Raw genomic sequence first — 21,999 nt, 5'->3', positions numbered from 1 at the left:
TGAGAGACTTCTCCATAACTTAGGGTTTACATTTTATCTGAAAATATAGAAATATACACAGCTGTCAACACATGCTACTATCCTGTTGACTTATAATTTTCATCAGGATTTTCTCGTTTAATCAAATAAAAAGTAGGGACCAACCCCCCCCCCCCCCCCCACACACACACACACTAGATGTGGAAATTAAGTTGTGTGGACCTGCGGGCATGATTTCCATTACTGAGGCAGGCAGAAATCATTCTGGTGAAAGATGGGAAACACATCCTCCTTCACACTGATTTGAAAAAATTATTAAATGTGTTGCTTAATTTTTTTTTTAAGTGTAGCTATAATGGTTCTGAGCATCCCAATCCCAATGAAGTTTGTGTGTGATGTTTTCCCACAAATGAGCAATTCTTCAACACCAACTGTGTGCCCTACAATTCAACTCAATTTGACACTATCTACCTGGAGATTCCACAGATTAAGGATTCAGTCCTACAAGACTGCCCTCTACTGCCATTTCAGATGCCAACTGTAGGTCCGGTTTATCATTTGTGCTTCTGACCAACAGACTATAGACTGGAGGTTTCAGCAACCTGCCCCCATTGGGTTAATTTGCTAGAGCAGATCACAAAACTCATAAAAACATTTTACTTTCCAGGTAACCAATTTATTATAAAAGATATGAAGAAGAATAGTGAGACAGGAGAAATACATGTGGTAAGGTTTGGGAAAAGGTGAGAGCTTCTATACCACCTCCAACTTCATCACTCTCCCTAAATTTCTGTGTGTTTACCAACTAAAAGCTCTCCAAACCCACCCCTTTGGGTTTTTCTGGAGGCATTTTTACATAGGCATGATCAAATCATTGGCTGTTCGTGATTGGTTTAACCCTAGCCCCTCTTCCTTCCCGGGATGTTGTTATTTCAGGGTGGACCTGAAAGTTCCGAACACATTGTTGTACCTACTGGCAACTAGCCCCTACCCTTAGGTGATTTTCAAAGTCACCTCAGCAATGTAACAGAAGATACCTTTATCACTGCACAGTGAAAGTGTTGTAAAACTGGCCAAACAGCACAAACTTGTCAAACCCCCTGACCGGTAAAATGGGTTCCCTGATCACCATGAAGTTTTAGAGGGGTTCCCCAGGTAGGGATAATTTCTTCCAACAGAATTTTAGCCACGGAAGAGATGCAAGCCTATCCACGAAGGAAAAGATTTGGTCCAGTGAGAAAACATACAAACTACGAGATGGAGAAGTTGTATGAAATCCATCCGTATGAACAGCTTTTCCTGGATTATACTTTGGACAAGTGGGACAAGTAAGGTAGGCCCTTCTTATGGTCTTATTAACTGTTCTCCACCAATATGGGTCCACGAATGCTGTCATTTTGTCAGTACACCAATGGCTTAATGCATGTTACAATTACAAGTATTGAGAATTTTAGAATTACTGGAATGACCAGATTGTTATTTGGCTGAAACCAGAGTTCTCTCTCTCTCTCTCTCTCTCTTTCTCTTTTTATCAAACCAAAAATTAATAAATTTCCAATATTGCTTCTCCTTTTCTGTGGTCATGTTTCCCCAATTTTTTTCTGGTCAATTTTCCCAAAACTTATCATTTGGGAGAACATCCCTTTGGAACATGACAGAGATTTGGCTATTGGTCTCATTATAAGCAGCATTTTTGGTACATATATCAGTGAGGTGGCTTCTGTTGGCATATATGGAGTTGAGTCTGGAATACCCCAGAACCTTAATAACAGCTAGAGCCACATGCGAAAGTATGACATCTAATAAATGTTGTACATAGGAGCCATTTTAAATCTTATCCCCATTGGGGGTAAAGAAACCTCATTGTTTCTATAATATTTGAAAATCATGAGCTACTCCAGAGGCATACTGACTATCAGTATAAATATTTGTGGTTTGCACACTTAATGGGTAAGATGACCAAATACATTTATCAAGTTATTTATTTTAAATACGTGTAGTTTATTAGTTGTCAATCCTCTTTCAATAAAGCTATTTTTTAAAAGTTAAAAAAAAATAAATATTTGTGGTTTTATCCTTGGCTAAAGTATAAGCTTGAGTAAGGGTGTATAATTCAGCTGTAATAGCCAAAGGTAAAAGTGCTGCAATGACTGCAATGACTTCAAAGAGAGTTGCAATAGCATACCCAGGATAATATTTACCATTTTTATCCTTTAAATAAGAACCATCAGGAAACTATGAACAACCTGTATTGGTTAGAGGAGTTATCTGTAAATTTTCATTGGGATTGAAAAGGTAACCTGTCAGTATTAAGCAGTTGTGAGGAGTTTCTTCTGGATCAAATGCAGTCCTTGTTTTGAGATCCAATTCCCTAAGTATCTAACCTGAGCCTGAGTAAACTGTAATCTTTCTTTGGAGACTTTGTGTCCTTTAAGGCCAAGAACTTTTCTGTGAAGAGGTTTGAGGAAGGGGAAGGGAGAAGCAAATCATCTGTATACCGTAATAAATTAGAGACTGTAGAAGACTTTATATCATCTAAATCAGCTTTTAAGATTTGTAAAGGTGGGAAGGACTCTCTGCGAATCCCCGGGGCATTATTGTCCAGGTGTATTTCTGTTCTTTCCTGTAAAAGACAAAAAATATATTGGTTATCTTTATCAACTGGAATACTAAAAATGCACTGCATAAAACAATTATAGTGAAGAGTTTGCTCTCAGTGGGAATGGATGTTAGCACACGGGAGTTATGAACTTTAGGGTACTGAGGGATAACTGTGGTTATTTGTATTTATTGCTCAGAGGTCTTGGAGAAACCTCCATCCGTGGCCATGGGGTTTTCTCACAGGTAAAACAGAGGTGTTGCAGGGACCACTGGAAGGGGTAATTAGACCCTGAGCTTTATAATCTTTTATAATGGGCCTGATGCCTTGAAGGACTTCTTTATAAGGTATTGATTATTATGGGAGGAGGCTTTAAAGGATCTATTTAAATCCTGATGGGAGATGCAGTGTAGATTCTGCCCATATAAGTTGAGGATTTTCTTGCATAAAGAGGATGGTATCAGATCTAATAAGAATAAATAATCAGTGTCCGCAGACTCAGCAATAGTGCTGTCAGAGACAGAACAAACAAAAGATGTCGAATGGTCATTTAATTCCCCTAGTTGGCTATTTTGGTTACAACTGTCAAGTTCTGGAATGATTTCCCCCTTTTGGGAGAGATTTTGCTATGATACTTTTCTAAGAAATCTTGGTCCGATAAATGAACAAGGGCATAAGAACAAAGGAGAAAAAAGGATGGGTGTCTCTCAAGGGGCCTAGATAAAAGAAAATACGCTCAGAGGCAGGAAACTATTGATGCTTATTAGACACCCCCAGTATTTGAGCTGTTTTAGTGCTCCAAGACAGGGACTGCTTTATATCAGGGGTGTTAAGCGCTGAGAGTGTAGGTCTGATGTCAATAAGGACAGGGAGAGATTAATTACCAATCTGAAAAGTGTTTTTTCTGAGCTGATTAAGAAGAAGGATTGGGAAGAGCCTTTGTAGTTCCCTGGACCTTGTCACTGGCAACTCAGAGGGCTTTGGAAAGACTGACCAGAGGGCTGAGGATGCATGGAACATTTAAATTTGTAACAATCTCTCTCTTTTTTTAAATTCAATAATAGCAGAAAGGCTATTTGGTTTTGTTCAAGGGTCTTCATTTTCTGGAGTTGAACATTGAGAATTTTAGCAATCTTTCTTCTAGTTGCCTCATGTAGGGCGTGAGTTGGTTTGCCATATTAAGTATATTTGGAGTGGGTTACTTCCCATTCCATTCTGCTCCTCTTTAACTAAAAGAGAAAAGCTTAACCCTCTGATAAACATAGAGTTAAATGCTACCTAGGTGGATTCAACATCTAAAAGAAGATCAGAATTTTACTTAAAGACAATTTGGAGTTGATTGTAATAATCATTAACACATTCATCAAGCTTTGGTGTGCAAGCCTGAATTTTGTTCTGATCAACAGGCTTAGGAAAAGTTATTGTTTTTTTAATATGAAATTTATTGTCAAATTGGTTTCCATACAACACCCAGTGCTCATCCCAACAGGTGCCCTCCCCAACACCCACTACCCACCCTCCCCAACCTCCCACCCCCCATCAACCCTCAATTTGTTCCCAGTTTTTAAAAGTCTCTTATGTTTGGATCCTTCCCTCTCCAACCTTTCTTTTTTTGTTGTTCCTTCCCCTCCCTCATGGTCTTCTGGTAAGTTTCTCAGGATCCACATAAGAGTGAAAACATATGGTATCTGTCTTTCTCTGTAGGACTTATTTCACTTAGCATAACACTCTCCAGTTCCATCCACGTTGCTACAAAGGGCCATATTTCATTCTTTCTCATTGCCACGTAGTATTCCATTGTGTATATAAACCACAATTTCTTTATCCATTCATCGGTTGATGGACATTTAGGCTCTTTCCATAATTTGGCTATTGTTGAAAGTGCTGCTATAAACATTGAGGTACAAGTGCTCCTATGCATCAGCACTCCCGTATCCCTTGGGTAAATTCCTAGCAGTGCTATTGCTGGGTCATAGGGTAGGTCTACTTTTAATTTTTTGAGGAACCTCCACACTGTTTCCCAGAACGGCTGCACCAGTTTGCATTTCCACCAACAGTGCAAGAGGGTTCCCGTTTCTCCACATCCTCTCCAGCATCTATAGTCTCCTGATTTGTTCATTTTAGCCACTCTGACTGGCGTGAGATGGTATCTGAGTGTTGTTTTGATTTGTATTTCCCTGATGAGGAGCGACATTGAGCATCTTTTCATGTGCCTGTTGGTCATCTGGATATCTTCTTTAGAGAAGTGTCTATTCATCTTTTCTGCCCATTTCTTCACGGGATTATTTGTTTTTCAGGTGTGGAGTTTGGTGAGCTCTTTTTAGATTTTGGATACTAACCCTTTGTCCGATACGTCATTTGCAAATATCTTTTCCCATTCCGTTGGTTGCCTTTTAGTTTTGTTGATTGTTTCCTTTGCTGTGCAGAAGCTTTTTATCTTCATAAGGTCCCAGTAGTTCATTTTTGCTTTTAATTCCCTTGCCTTTGGATGTGTCAAGTAAGAGATTACTACGGCTGAGGTCAGAGAGGTCTTTTCCTGCTTTCTCCTCTAGGGTTTTGATGGTTTCCTGTGTCACATTCAGGTCCTTTATCCATTTTGAGTTTATTTTTGTGAATGGTGTGAGAAAGTGGTCTAGTTTCAACCTTCTGCATGTTGCTGTCCAATTCTCCCAGCACCATTTGTTAAAGAGACTGTCTTTTTTTTTCCATTGGATGTTCTTTCCTGCTTTGTTAAAGATTAGTTGGCCATACGTTTGTGGGTCTAGTTCTGGGGTTTCTATTCTATTTCATTGGTCTATGTGTCTGTTTTTGCGCCAATACCATGCTGTCTTGATGATTACAGCTTTGTAGTAGAGGCTAAAGTCTGGGATTGTGATGCCTCCTCCTTTGGTCTTCTTCAGAATTACCTTGGCTACTCGGGGTGTTTGGTGGTTCCATATAAATTTTAGGATTGCTTGTTCTAGCTTCGAGAAGAATGGTGGTGCAATTTTTATTGGGATTGCATTGAATGTGTAGATAGCTTTGGGTAGTATTGACATTTTAACAATATTTATTCTTCCAATCCATGAGCACGGAATGTTTTTCCATTTCTTTGTGTCTTCTTCAATTTCCTTCATAAGCTTTCTATAATTTTCAGCATATAGATCTTTTACATCTTTGGTTAAGTTTATTCCTAGGTATTTTATGCTTCTTGGTGCAGTTGTTAATGGGATCAGTTTCTTTATTTGTCTTTCTGTTGCTTCATTATTAGTGTATAAGAATGTAACTGATTCTGTACATTGATTTTGTATCCTGCGACTTTGCTGAATGCATGTATCATTTCAAGTAGACTTTTGGTGGCATCTCTTGGGTTTTCCATGTATACTATCATGTCATCTGCAAAAAGTGAAAGCTTGACTTCATCTTTGCCAATTTTGATGCCTTTGATTTCCTTTTGTTGTCTGATTGCTGATGCTAGCACTCCCAACACTGTGTTAAACGACAGCGGTGAGAGTGGACATCCCTGTCGTGTTCCTGATCTCATGGGGAAAGCTGTCAGTTTTTCCCCATTGTGGATGATATTAGCTGTGGGCTTTTCCTAAATGGCTTTTATGATGGTTGCATATGTTCCTTCTATCCCGACTTTCTCAAGGGTTTTTATTAAAAAACGATGCTGCTGCTAGGAATTTATCCAAGGGATACAGGAGTACTGATGCATAGGGGCACCTGTACCCCAATGTTTATAGCAGCACTCTCAACAATAGCCAAATTATGGAAAGAGCCTAAATGTCCATCAACTGATGAATGGATAAAGAAATTGTGGTTTATATACACAATGGAATACTACGTGGCAATGAGAAAAAATGAAATATGGCCTTTTGTAGCAACATGGATGGAACTGGAGAGTGTGATGCTAAGTGAAATAAGCCATACAGAGAAAGACAGATACCATATGGTTTCACTCTTATGTGGATCCTGAGAAACGTAACAGAAACCCATGGGGGAGGGGAAGGAAAAAAAAAAAAAAAAAGAGGTTAGAGTGGGAGAGAGCCAAAGCATAAGAGACTGTTAAAAACTGAGAACAAACTGAGGGTTGATGGGGGGTGGGAGGGAGGGCAGGGTGGGAGGGAGGGCAGGGTGGGTGATGGGTATTGAGGAGGGCACCTTTTGGGATGAGCACTGGGTGTTGTATGGAAACCAATTTGACAGTAAATTTCATATATTAAAAAATAAAAAAAATAAAAATATAAAAAAAAAAAAAAAAAAAAAAAAAAAAAAACGATGCTGAATTTTGTCAAATGCTTTTTCTGCATCGATTGACAGGATCATATGGTTCTTATCTTATCAAAGTAATGCTGGCTTCATAGAATGAGTCTGGAAGTCTTCCTTCCCTTTCTATTTTTTTAGAACAGCTTGAGAAGGATAGGTATTATCTCTGCTTTAAATGTGTGGTAGAATTCCCCAGGGAAGCCATCTGGTCCTGGACTCTTATTTGTTGGGAGATTTTTGATAACTGAGTCAATTTCTTCGCTGGTTATGGGTCTGTTCAAGTTTTCTATTTCTCCCTGTTTGAGTTTTGTAAGTGTGTGGGTGCTTAGGAATTTGTCCATTTCTTCCAGGTTTTCCAATTGTTGGCATATAATTTTTCTTCTTTTTTCATTCCTTAATTTTTTTCTTTTTTCTTTTTTTTTCAACATATGAAGTTTATTGTCAAATTGGTTTCCATACAACACCCAGTGCTCATCCCAACAGGTGCCCTCCTCAATACCCATCACCCATCCTCCCCTCCCTCCCACCCCCCATCAACCCTCAGTTTGTTCTCAGTTTTTAAGAGTCTCTTATGCTTTGGCTCTCTTCCACTCTAACCTCTTTTTTTTCCTTCCCCTCTCCCATGGGTTTCTGTTAAGTTTCTCAGGATCCACATAAGAGTGAAACCGGCATATAATTTTTCATAGTATTCTCCGATAATTGCTTGTATCTCTGAGGGATTGGTTGTAATAATTCCATTTCCATTCGTTATTTTATCTATTTGGGACATCTCCCTTTTCTTTTTGAGAAGCCTGGCTAGAGATTTATCAATTTTGTTTATTTTTTCAAAAACCAACTCTTGGTTTCATTGATCTGCTCTATAGTTTTTTTAGATTCTGTATTGTTTATTTCTGCTCTGATCTTTATTATTTCTCTTCTCCTAGTTTTGGGGTGTCTTTGCTGCTCTGCTTCTAGTTCCTTTAGGTGTGCTGTTAGGTTTTGTATTTGGGATTTTTCTTGTTTCTTGAGATAGGCCTTGATTGCAATGCATTTTCCTCTCCAGACTGCCTTCGCTGCATCCCAAAGCGTTTGGAATGTTGTGTTTTCATTTTCATTTGTTTCCATATATTTTTTAGTGTCTTCTCTAATTGTCTGGTTGACCCATTTCTTCTTTAGTACGGTGTTCTTTAACCTCCATGCTTTTGGAGGTTTTCCAGACTTTTTCCTGTGGTTGATTTCAAGTTTCATAGCCTTGTGGTCTGAAAGTGTGCATGGTATGATCTCAATTCTTGTATACTCATGAGGGGCTGTTTTGTGACCCAGTATGTGATCTCTCTTGGAGAATGTTCCATGTGCACTTGAGAAGAAAGTATATTGTGTTGTTTTGGGATGCAGAGTTCTAAATATATCTGTCAAGTCCATCTGATCCAATGTATCATTCAGGGCCCTTGTTTCCTTATTGATCCTGTTTCTAGATGATCTATCCATTGTTGTAAGTGGAGTACTAAAGTTCCCTGCAATTACCACATTATTATCAATAAGTTTACTTATGTTTGTGATTAATTGTTTTATATATTTGGGGGCTCCTGTATTTGGCGCATAGACATTTATAATTGTTAGCTCTTCCTGATGGATAGACCCTTTAATTATTATCTAATGCCTTTCTTCATCTCTCGTTAAAGCCTTTAATTTAATTCTAGTTTGTGTGATATAGGTATGGCTACTCTAGCTTTCTTTTGACTTCCAGTAGCATTATAGAAAGTTCTCCATCCCCTCACTTTCAATCTGAAGTTGTCCTCAGGTCTAAAATGAGTGTCTTATATACAGCAAATATATGGGTCTTGTTTTTTTATCCATTCTGATACACTATGTCTTTTGTTTGGAACATTTAGTCCATTTTCATTCAGTGTTATTTTTGAAAGATATGGGTTTAGAGTCATTGTGATGTCTGTAGATTTCATGCTTGTAGTGATATCTCTGGTACTTTGTGGTCCTTGCAACATTTCACTCAGAATCTCCCTTAGGATCTCTTGTAGGGCTGGTTTAGTGGTGAATTCGTTCAGTTTTTGTTTGGGAAGACCTCTATCTCTCCTTCTATCCTGAATGACAGACTTGCTGGATAAAGGATTCTTGGTTGCATATTTTTTTCTGTTCATCACATTGAAGATTTCCTACTATTCCTTTCTGGCCTGCCACGTTTCAGCAGATAGGTCTGCTACTATTTTCATGTGTCTACCTTTGTAAGTTATAGCCTATTTAGCACTAGCTGCTTTCAGAATTTTCTCTTTATCCTTGTATTTTGCCAGTTTCACTATGATATATCATGCAGAAAATGGATTCAAGTTATTTCTGAAGGGAGTTCTCTGTGCCTCTTGGAATTCAATGTCTTTTTCCTTCCCCAGATCAGGGAAGTTCCCAGCTATGATTTGTTCAAGTACACCTTCAGCCTCTTTCTCTCTCTCTCTCTTCCTCTTCTGAAATTCCTATTATACAGATATTGTTCCATTTCAATGCATCACTTAGTTCTCTAATTTTGACCTCATAGTCCTGAATTTTTTTATCTCTCTTTTTCTCAGCTTCCTCTTTTTCCATAATTTTATCTTCTAATTCACTTATTCTCTCCTCTGCCTCTTTAATCCGAGCTGTGGTCGCCTCCATTTTATTTTGCACCTCATTTATAGCATTTTTAAGCTCTCATGACTATTTCTTAGTCCCTTGATCTCTGTAGCAATAGATTCTCTGGAGTCTATACTTTTTTTCAAGCCCAGCGATTAATTTTATGACTATTATTCTAAATTCTTGTTTTGTTACATTGCTTAAATCATTTTTGATCAATTCGTTAGCTGTCACTACTTCCTGGAGTTACTTTTGAGGAGAATTCTTCCTTTTTGTCATTTTGGATAATCCTTGGGGTGGCATTGAACTGCACGCCATTTCCCCTGTGCTGTGTGGAGTTAACCTGTGTCGGTAGGTGGGGCCACAGTCAGACTCAACATCTGTCCCCGGCCCACCACTGGGGCCACAGTCAGACTGGGTGTACCTTATCTTCTACTCTCCCATCGGCCAGACTCACTGTGGAGTGGCGTGGCTACTTGCACACTGCCAGGCTTGTGGTGCTGCTTTGATGGGATCTGGCATATTAGCTTGGGTGGATCCACAAGGTGCACAGGGGCAGAAGGGGCAGGCTTCTTTGCCACTTTGCCATCTGTGGTCCCCTGCAGGATGGGTCCCACAGCACTGGGAGGGAGGCAGACTTGTCAGAGCGATGGATCCACAGAAGCACATTGTTGGGTGTTTGCGCAGTGGAAGCAAGTTCAGTGATGGGAACTGGTTCCCTTTGGGATTTTGGCTGGGGAATTGGAGAGGGAGATGGTGCCTGTCAGCACCTTTGTTCCCCACAGAGCTGAGCTGTCTTCCAGGGCTCCACAACTCTCCCTCTCGGTGTCCTCTTGCCTTCCTGCCCTCTGAACAGAGCTGACTTTTAACATTCTAGATGTTAAGTCCCACTGGCTGTCAGAACTCACAGAGGCCAGCCCCTCCCCTTTTGCAAGCCAGACTTCAGGGGCTCTGCCTTCCCAGGTGGGCTGCCCCTCCACCGCCCTAGCTCCCTCATGCCAGTCCATGTAGCACGCACTGCCTCTCCCCCCTTCCTCATCTCTTCCATGAGCCTCTCGTCTACCTTTGGCTCCAGAGAGTCTGTTATGCTAGTCTTCTGGTGGTTTTTTGAGTTATTTAGGCAGATGTGGGTGGAATCTAAGTTATCAGCTGGATGAGGTGAGCCCAGTGTCCTCCTACGCCACCATCTTCTGAACCTCCCTTATAGTTTTTTTATTCTCTGTTTGGTCTTCTTTTCTCCCTTTTTATTTTTCTCTTTTTATGGGACCACTGACCAGTGGGATGGAGCAACCAAAATGAAACAACAGAGTGCATGCAAGATACACCAAAAACGCTATCTGAAGTGCCAGACCCTGGACAATGTATGGCCCCTTTTTAAAATAGCAGTACTCTCAGTTGCAGGAAACATAACAAGATTTTAAAACATGCAAAAGACAGAAATTTAGTCAAAATGACAAAACAGAGAAATTCTCCCCAAAAGAAAATTCAGGAAGAAATCACAGCCAGAAAATTTCTCAAAGAGAAGTAAACAATATATATGAACAAGAATTTAGAATGACAGCCATAAGACTAATAGCTGGACTAGAAAAAATCATAGAAGAATCTCTTGCTGCAGAGATAAAAAAAAAGAAGAATTAGTCACCATGAATTTTAAAATGCTATAATTGAGATGCAAAATAAAATAAATACAGTGATAACAAGGGTAGAACAAGCAGAGGAGAGAATAGTTGAAATAGAATATAAAGTAATGGAAAATAATGAAGCTGAAAAAAAAGGACAGGAAATTACTAGATCATGAGGGGAGAACTAGAGAATTAAGTCATTCCATGAAATGAAACAATATCCATATCATAGGAGTTCCAGAAGAAGAGCAATGGAAAGGGACAGGTTTATTTGAACAAATTATAGCTGAGAACTTCCCTAATCTGGGGAAGAAAACAGGCATCCAAGTCCAAGAGGCACAGAGAACTCCTTGTAAAAGCAACAAAAAACAGGTCAACACAATGACATATCATAGCAAAACTAGAAAAACACAAAGATAAAGAGAGAATTCTGAAAGTAGCTAGGGCCAAATGATTCTTAAACTACAAGGGTAGACATATATGGTTAGTAGCAGACCTGTCCACTGAAACTTGGCAAGCCATAAGAGAGTAGCAGGAAATATTCAATGTGAAGAATAGGAAAAATTTGCAGCCAAGAATCCTTTATCCAGCAAGGCTATCATTCAGAATAGAAGGAGAGATAAAGAGTTTTCCAGACAAACAAAAACTGAAGGAATTCATCACCAGTAAACCAGCCCTACAAGAGATCCTGAGGCGGACTCTGTGAGTGGAAAGGGGCAAAAACTACAAAGGACCAGAGACATCACAACAAACATGAAATCTACAAATAACACAATGCCACTAAATTCATACCTTTCAGTAATTATTCTGAATGTAAATGGACTAAATGCCCCAATCAAAAGACATAGGGTATCACAATGGATTAAAAAAAAACGTATCTATCTATATGATGCCTACAAAAGACTCACTTTAGACCAGAGGACACCTGCAGATTGACAGTGAGGGGATAGAGAAACATCTATCACACTAACAGACATCAAAAGAAAGCCGGAGTAGCCACGCTTATATCAGACAAACTAGATTTTAAAACAAAGACTGTACCAAGAGATGAAGAAGGGCATTGTATCATGGCATTATATCATAATTAATAAATATATCCATCAAGAAGAGCTAAAAATTGTAAATATTTATGCCTCCACATGAAACACCCAAATATATAAATCAATTAATCACATACATAAGCAAATTTTTGGATAATAATACCGTAATTGTAGGAGACTTTAATACTCCACTTACAACAATAGATAGATAATCCAGACAGAAAATCAATAAGGAAACAACAATGCTGAATGACACATTGGACCAGATCACATTTTGGATAGATCACATTTTGGGTCACAAAACAATCCTCAACAGGTACAAAAAGACCAAGATCATACCATGCACATTTTCAGATCACAACGCAATGAAACTTGAAATCAAGCACACAAAAATTTTGGAAATCCCCCAAATACATGGAGGTTAAAGAACATCCTACTAAAGAATTAATGAGTTAACCAGGAAATTAAAGAAGAAATTTAAAAATACATGGAAGCCAGTGAAAATGAAAACATGACAGTCCAAACCCTTTGGGATGCAGCAAAGGCAGTCCTAAGAAGAAAATACATTGCAATTCAGGCCTGTCTCAAGAAGCAAGAAAGGTCCCAAATACACAGCCTAACCTTACACCTAAAGGAGGTAGAAGAGCAACAGCAAATAAAGCCTAAAGCCAGTAGAAGTAGGGAAATAATAAAGATTAGAGCAGAAATAAATGATATAGAAACAAACAAAAACAGTAGAACAGATCAATGAAACTAAGAGCTGGTTCTCTGGAAGAATTAATAAAATTGATAACCCCCTAAAAAGAGTTATTAAGAAAAAAAGAGAAAGGATTCAAATGGATAAAATCACAAATGAAAAAGAGAGATCACAACCAACACCACAGAAATACAATACAAATTGGGCCATCTGGGAGAAATGAAAAAATTCCTAGGAACTCACAGACTACAAACACTTAAACATAAAGAGATAGAAAATTTAAAGAGATAACCAACAAAGAAATTGAATCAGTTATCAAGAATCTCCCAACAAACAAGAGTTCTAGGCAAATGGCTTCCCAGGGGATTTCTGCCAGACATTTAAAGAAGAGTTAATACATATTCTTCTCAAACTCTTAAAAAAAAAAAAAAAGAAAGAAATGGAAAGAAAGCTTGCAAACTCATTCTACAAAGCCAGCATTACCTTGATTCCAAAACCAGACAAAGACTGCACTAAAAAGGAGAATTACAGGCCAATATCCCTGAAGAAACTGAATGCAAAAATTCTCAACAAGATACTAGCGAATTGAGGACATTAAAAGAATTATCCACCATGACCAAGTGGGATTTATTCCTGGGCTGCAGGGCTGGTTCAATATTAGCATATCAATCAGTGTGATACACCATATTTATAAAAGAAAGGACAAGAACCATAAGACTCTGTCAATAGATGCAGAAAAAGCATTTGACAAATTACAGTATCCTTTCTTGATAAAAATGCTCAAGAAAGTAGTGATGGAAGAAACATACCTTAACATCATAAAAGTCATATATGAAAGGTCCACAGCTAATATCATCCTCAATGGGGTAAAACTGAGATCTTTTTCCCTAAGATCAGAAATGCAACAGGGCTGCCCATTCTTGCCACTGTTGTTCAACATAGTATTGGAAGTCCTAGCCTCAGCAGACAACAAAAAGAAATAAAAGGCATCCAAATTAGCAAAGAAGTAAAACTTCCACTCTGTGTAGGTGACATTATACTCTACATGGAAAACTTGAAAGACTCCACCAAAAAACTGCTAGATTTGATACATGAATTCAGCAAAGTCCTAGGATATAAAATCAATGTAGAAAAATCAGTCGCATTTCTATAAACCAAAAATTAAGCAACAGAAAATGATATCAAGGAATCGATCTCATTCACAATTGCTCCCAAACTCATAATACCTAGGAATACACCTAACTAAAGAGGTAAAAGATCTGTATGCTGAAAACTTTAGAAAGCTTATGAGAAAAATTGAAGAAGCCACAAAGAAATGGAAAAAAACGTTCCATGCTCATGGATTGGAAAAACAAATATTGTTAAAATGTTGATACTACCCAAAGCAATATACATATTCAATAAATCCCTATCAAAATAACACCAGCATTCTTCACAGAGTTAGAACAAACAATCCTAAAATTTATATGGAAGCATAAATAGCCAAAGTAATGTTAAAAAAAAACAAAAAAACAAACACAAAGCTGGAGGCATCACAATCCCAGACTTTAACCTGTATTACAAAGTTATAATCATCAAGACAGTATGGTATTGGCCCCCAAACAGACACACATATCAATGGAGCAGAATCAAGAACCCAAAAGTGGACCCACTAATACATGGCCAACTAATCTTCGATAAAGCATGAAAGAATATCCAATGGAAAAAAGACAGTCTCTTTAGTAAATGGTGCTGGAAGAACTGGAAAGCAACATGCAGAAGAATTAAATTGGACCACTTTCCTATACCATACACAAAAATAAATTCAAAATGATGAAAGACCTAAATGTGAGACAGGAAACCATAAAAATCCTACAGGGGAAAACAGACAACAACCTCTTTGACCTAGGCTGCAGCAACTTCATATTTGACATGTCTCCAGAGGCAAGGGAAATAAAAGCAAAAATGAACTATTGGGAACTTATAAAGATAAAAATCTGCACAGCAAAGGAAACAATCAACAAAACTAAAAGGTAACCAATGGAATGGGAGCAGATATTTGCTAATGACATATTGGATAAAGGGTTAATATCAAAAATCTATAAAGAAATTACCAAACCCAACATCCCCCCAAAAAAACAAATAACCAGTGAAGAAATGGGCAGAGCACATGAATAGACACTTTTCCTAAGAAGACTTCCAGATGGGAAACAGACACATGAAAAGATGCTCAACATCACTCATCACCAGGGAAATACAAATCAAAATCACAATGAGATACCACCTCACACTGGTCAGAATGGCTAAAATTAACAACTCAGGAAACAATAGATGTTGGCGAGGATGTGGAGAAAGAGGAACATTTTTTGCACTGTGGTGGGAATGCAAACTTGTGTAATCACTCTGTAAAATTATGTAGGTTCCTCGAAAAATTAAAAATAGAACTACCCTATGACCCAGCAATAGCACTACTAGGAACTTAAAGGACTTTAAACAATGCTGATTCAAAGGGGCAGATGTATGCCAATGTTTATAGCAGCACTATCCTATCAACAATAATTAAATTATGGAAAGAGCCCAAATGTCCATCAACTGATGAATGGATGAAGAAGATGTGGTATATATATGATGAAAAATAATTAATTCTTGACATTTGCAACAACATGATGGAACTGGAGGGTCTTATGCTAAGTGAAATAAGTCAGTCAGAGAAAGACAGCTATCATATGATTTCAGTCATACTTGGAATTTGAGAAATTCAATGGATGAGCATAGGGGAAGGGAAGGAAAATTAAGATAAAAAAAGAAAGGGAGGCAAACCATAAGAGACTGTTAAATACAGAGAACAAACTGAAGGTTGCTGGCTTGGGGGTGGATAGGGGGTGGGTTAAATGGGTGATGGGCATTAAAGAGGACACTTTTTAGGATGAGCACTAGGTGTCATATATAAGAGATGAATCACTGGGTTCTACTCCTGAAGCCAAGACTACACTGTATGTTAACTAACTTGAATTAAAAAAAATATCCCAAGAGTGCCATGTATTAATGAATATTCTACCTGCTAATAAGCCTCACACAAAATGGTGAGATACAGGGAACTCTATACTTTCTGAGTGTTTTGTGAGTTTATGAAAGTTATTTTTCAAAATATTTATTTGAGTTCCAAAATAAAATTCACTCTGAGGAAAGCAGGCTTTTCTATGGACTCATCTGATTAACAAGGCATGAGATCCTAGAGGACATGAGGTCTGTCTGAGACCTATTAGAAAACCGAATGGAAGTCATCCAGCAGTCATTAATGAAATGGAGTCAACGTGTGCAGAAGCCCTTATAATCAAAGGCCTGTTTCCCTGCAGCAGCTCCTCATTACCAAGGAAGGAGGAAAGTACCCCAGATCCTTTCAGGACTCTTGGTCTTTGGGGCACAATACAAAATGTGTGAGAGAAGTGGGAGGAAAATCCCCTGGATCCCCGCAGGATTAGTTTATTTAAAAAAAAAATAACAGAAAAATACTCAACATGCCAAAGCCTTGTGATGAAAATGAAGGAAAACCACAGAACATGCCAAAGCCTGTGATTGATCACTCTTCAGAAGATGTACCACAGGAGGTGGAAGGAAATCCTCACATTTCCAAAGAAGTTTCAAGCCAGGAAGCCTAAGGAAATATTAGAGGAGGGCTGACCCACCTGACTAGGGTTTTTTGTTTGTTTGTTTTGGTTTTTCAATTTTGCATTATTTGTTCAAATTTTTATTTAAATTTTGCTTAGTTCACACATAGTCTTTGTTTGCAGGAGTAGAATTTAGTGATTCATTACTTACATATAACACCCAGTACTCAACATGACAAGTGCCCTCCTTAATATGCTTCATGCATTTAGCCCTACCCAAGTCACCTCCCTCCACCAACCCTCAGTTTGTTCTCTGCTAGAGTCTCTTATGATTTGTTTCCCTCTCTCTTTTTTCTTTCCCCTTATGTCCATCTGTTTTGTTTCTTAAATTCCACATATGAGTGAAATCATTATGGTATTTTCTTTCTCTAATTGATTTATTGTGTTTAGCATAATACACTTTAGCTCCATCTATGTTGTTGCAAATGGCAAGATTTTATTCCTTTTGATGACTAATATTCCATTATACACCTTCTTTACTATTTATCAGTCTATGGGCATTTGGGCTCTTTCTATAGTTTGGCTATTGTTGATAATGATGCTATAAACATCAGGGTGCATGTAACCCTTCATCTGTATTTTTGCAGCCCTTAGGTAACTTTCTAGTAGTGCAATTGATGGGTCACAGGGTAGTTCTATTTTTAGCTTATTGAGGAATCTCCATACTGTTTTCCAGAGTGGCTGCATCAGTTTGCATTCCCACCAACAGCACAAGAGGGTTCCCTTTCTCCAAATCCTCACCAATATCTATTTGTTCCTGAGTTGTTAATTTTAGCCATTCTGACAGGTGTGAGGTGGTGTCTCATCATGGTTCTGATTTGTATTTCCCTGATGTTGAGTGATGTTGAGCATCTTCTCATGTTTCTGTTAGCCATCTGGATGTCTCCTATTCATGTCTTCTGCCCATTTATTAACTGGGTTATTTGCTTTTAGGTGTTGAGTTTAATAAGTTCTTTATAGATTTTGGATACTAACACTTTTCAGATATGTTGTTTGAAAGTATCTTCTCCCATTCCATAGGCTGCTATAGTTTGTTGATTGTTTCCTTCACTGTGCAAAAGCATTTTATCTTGATGAAATCCCAATAATTTTTGCTTTTGTTTCCCTTGCCTTCGATGACGTGTATAGTAAGAAGTTGCTATGGCTGAGGTCAGAGAAGTTGGCCGGCCATGGGTTTAAACATTTTTTTTTAATGTTTATTCATTTTTGAGAGACAGAGAGAGACAGAACACGAGCAGGGAAGGGGCAGAGAGAGGGAGACACAGAATCTGAAACAGACTCCAGGCTCCGAGCCATCAGCACAGAGCCCAACGCGGGGCTCGAACTCATGGACTATGAGATCATGACCCGAGCTGAAGCCGGACGCTCAACCGACTGAGCCACCCAGGCGCCCCTGGCCATGGGTTTAAAGAGGACATGCCTGTGAAGCATTTGGAGCCTGAAGAAATGATAAGAGGAGTAGATGAGGTGGAAATTCTTATGGAAGAGATAGGAAGAGAAGAACAAGAAACAAGTTTGTGGTGATGCATTGGAGAAGCAAAGGCATTCATATAGCCTTTTCATACATATGAATTCATACATATTCTGTATGCTTTAGGCTTGAATTCTGTTCTTGACTGATATTAAATTCTGACCTCTGCTTTCTTACTGCCAGCATTTTCTGATGTATCTTTGACTCCCTTGTACTTTTAATCATCTGATGGAATTTTGTAAAAGAACAAAGTTTCCTTGTTACCAACATCTCACTGGATTTTGTATTTTGACCCATTCTCCAGGTCTGTTTTTCAATTGGAAAGCTTCACATATATGCATGAAAATATATTCATTCTATTTTGTGAAGTAAAACATAACAGGTTACAAAGCAGTATGTTTAGTATCAGCTCACATTTGCAGGATTAAATGCTAAATTGTGTGTGAATGCATATGTATATACATACATACATATATCCAAAAAATTTTTAAGTTATATACAATATTAACCATGCTGTCATCTATACCATCCAGATATTCTCAACAACACATTGCTCTTTTGAGGCTTCTACTGTGGAAATGGTGGGTTGTGTACACGCCAAGTACAGGGGAGAGAGTAAGGAGCGTCCCATTGCCCAGGTCCAGCTCAAGAGTCAATTGGTGGCCACATCCTGTCAGTGACCTCCTCCAACATTCTACCCCTTGTGACTGGCTATTAGAATGTTACACACACCTCTCTGCTGCAATGTGCCCTGAATGGTCAGCAATGAGTTTCACTAGGATAGCGGCGACTCCTTTAGCAGCTATTTGCATGCACTGCAGGCAGATACCACAGTAGCAGTAGAGGCACGTGCAAGAGAAAACACAGATGAAGATAATGATTCCTAAAATAAGTAACCTTTTTTCCCACCAAGAGCCCCATAATCCAAACCATTTATTTATTAAGTCCCCTAGTTTTGGGGTCAGATCATTCAGGGCATTCACTTGTGTCCTCATGGGATTTAATAAAGATGATACATTAACAGACTCATCAGATATGAACACACAACACTCTTTTTGGGTTATAGCACAGGTTGTCTTCTTGTGAGATAGCAATAATATACAAAGTGATCCTACTTTGGAGGACATGTTTTCTCATTAGAGATATTTCAGTATTCAGTAAATACAGGCTTTGTCAGCTATAATTTAAGTCTTGGTGGATGAATTTAGTAAGGGCTTCTGTGTGTGCTATTATGTCCTCCAGACCAATTAAGAGAACAAAGACAGCAGCCAAATGATCTTATCAGTGCAAAACAGCTTTCCCATCTGGCCTTGAGGAGAGGGGGGATAGCAATTTTTGTTACTGTGGGATAAACTCTCCAACTCTCCCATGCCCAAGGAAAACCAGGATGCAGTGTCCCAATCACCCAGGTGGAAGCCATGGCCAAAGATTTGTCCACACAACCACTGGGTCCCATTCAGGGTTACCCAACAAATATCTGGGCAACTCAACCAATCAGTCCCAAACCAGTCACTATCCTTTAAAGTGACAGAATGACTACACAGTTCCAGTGATATCTATCCCATGGCCAACTCCCAAGACCCATTTTTCAGTCTCCTGGCTAGCTAGAAAGTTGTTGGTTTGCACTTCAGGAATTCCCAGGATGAAATTTGAAACCAGTCCCAATATTGAAGGCAGACAGAGCCTGAATGAAGAGTCAGGCCACTCCAGATTGGTAGGTAGCAGAGTTAATAAGCAAGGGAAATATGAGGCTTTTCTTGGGCAGCTGCAAGAATAGTAGATCTTTGCACATGCCCACCAGAATCTTAAGTTTATACAGAGGACTTAACTAGATTGAGGCACATGTACCACCCAGATAGACTCAGTACATATTGCTTTCTAAGGATGTGTCCTTGAAAGTGGCTCCCACAGTGGGAATGGTGGGCAGAGTATATATTCCAAGGACAGGGCAGGGGATTAGAAGACTCGAATTACCTGGGTCAACCAATGGTCACCTCCTTTCAATGACCTTCTCCACCAAAGTGCTCTTCTTGCCTTTGGGCACTATTATCCAAGTACAAAATGCCTGTAGCTATGGCAGCCATCTTGCAATGATGAGGGGGATGGTCTAAGACAAAAGCATCACAAGATAGCCACATCTTAATGTCATTATTGAGTGACTGAATTAATGACTATATCTGGACCCCTTGTGAGAAGGCTTTTTATATACCTTATGTATTTTAATGTTCCCTGTTACTTGCAGCCAAAACCAACTTTCCAGTATAGATATTAACCTCGTTGCTGCTTTTATAGGCTTCTTGGAAATTATGTGACTATTACATACTTTTGCTATAAGAGCAACTTTAATTTATGCTACTGTAGTTTTGTTGTCTTCTCTGTATTTAATGATAAAATTGTTGCTTTGGGATGTTCTAAGAAACATGCTTCAGTTGTTCTGAGAAACCTTTGTTGCCTTATCTGAGAGGTCAATTTTATCATGTGTGAAAATGACACAAAAGCTTTGATAACTTCATGCCATCATTTGACAAAGTTTCATAATGGATAATGGCCTAGGAGAAAATAGATATGTAACCCAATAAAATCCAATTTCAATGGTATAATATTTTCTAGATATATTTTAATTTTGGGTTCAGAATAACTCATCCCACCATTCATATCCCTATACTAAATGTTCACTGGAATCTCATTCAATATTGATTTTGATGATATTATCCTAAGCAATTTACTTTTTTTAAATCACAACTTTTATGTTTAAATGAAAAAATTTTGAGCCATTGATCCATTTTTGTGATTTGGAGATATAGCATAACACAAGAGCACCTGTGAAAAATGCAAAGAAAATTAATATAAGTAATAATATGCAAATATGCAAACAGGTGAAAATAACACCTGTTGCCTTCATTTTAGGCAAGAGCCCACTGCAGTCCTTAGAGCCCATGGACAACCTTTAGGAACACAATTATTAAGGATATAGCAGTATTTCTTTTTTTTTTTTTTTTAATTTTTTTTATTTTTTAATATATGAAATTTACTGTCAAATTGGTTTCCATACAACACCCAGTGCTCATCCCAAAAGGTGCCCTCCTCAATACCCATCACCCACCCTGCCCTCCCTCCCACCCTGCCCTCCCTCCCACCCCCCATCAACTCTCAGTTTGTTCTCAGTTTTTAACAGTCTCTAATGCTTTGGCTCTCTCCCACTCTAACCTCTTTTTTTTTTTTTTTCCTTCCCCTCCCCCATGGGTTTCTGTTATGTTTCTCAGGATCCACATAAGAGTGAAACCATATGGTATCTGTCTTTCTCTGTATGGCTTATTTCACTTAGCATCACACTCTCCAGTTCCATCCATGTTGCTACAAAAGGCCATATTTCATTTTTTCTCATTGCCACGTAGTATTCCATTGTGTATATAAACCACAATTTCTTTATCCATTCATCAGTTGATGGACATTTAGGCTCTTTCCATAATTTGGCTATTGTTGAGAGTGCCGCTATAAACATTGGGGTACAGGTGCCCCTATGCATCAGTACTCCTGTATCCCTTGGATAAATTCCTAGCAGTGCTATTGCTGGGTCATAGGGTAGGTCTATTTTTAATTTTCTGAGGAACCTCCACACTGAAGGATATAGCAGTATTTCTATGAAAGTCACCAGTTTCAAATGTGTGAAATGTATGGGTTCAAAACTGTTCCTTGCTGGGTTTTTTTTCCCCTAAAACTTAGCACTTAGGAGACCACCAGACACCACTGTGATTCATGGAACACATTTTGAGAAACAACATTCTCAAGCTTGATTCTCATATACTCTAATCTTAAGGCCCACTCATAGCTATTGCATAGTATTTTGTCCTTCTGGAAACTCCAAAGGGATTTTGGGCCCTATAATGGTGAATGCAGGAGATATTTTTGGTTGGCAGTAAAGGGTCATTTTCCAGCTTCCCCTAAAATCACTCATCAACTGTCTCACCCTTCTGTAGTTTTAATTCAAACATCCAAATTGCCCAAACTCCTGGTAGGTGGCAGCAGCAGTGGGATCCCTCTAGGGCATAGAATGGCCTGCTATGTGTTGACTCACAAGTCAATACTGGGCACTGGTTTGGC

The 21,999-nt window shown here is 38.6% G+C and overlaps 1 protein-coding gene across 1 annotated transcript in view; it reads left to right on the top strand.

Moving 5' to 3' along the window:
* Positions 1-1,157: 1,157 nt before the first annotated feature.
* LOC132677228 (integrin alpha-D-like) overlaps positions 1,158-21,999 on the top strand; it is a 165,255-nt gene continuing 144,413 nt past the window's right edge. Inside the window, exon 1 of the mRNA XM_078439926.2 lies at positions 1,158-1,312. The gene's annotated coding sequence lies outside the window, so the exon portion shown is untranslated. The remainder of the gene's footprint in view (positions 1,313-21,999) is intronic.

This window comes from Panthera onca, chromosome E3 (genome assembly GCF_046562875.1).
Source record: "Panthera onca isolate mPanOnc1 chromosome E3, mPanOnc1 haplotype 2, whole genome shotgun sequence".
Classification (NCBI taxonomy): Eukaryota; Metazoa; Chordata; class Mammalia; order Carnivora; family Felidae; genus Panthera; species Panthera onca.
Note: the sequence above shows the minus strand (reverse complement) of the source record. Positions and strands in the feature narration are given on the sequence as shown.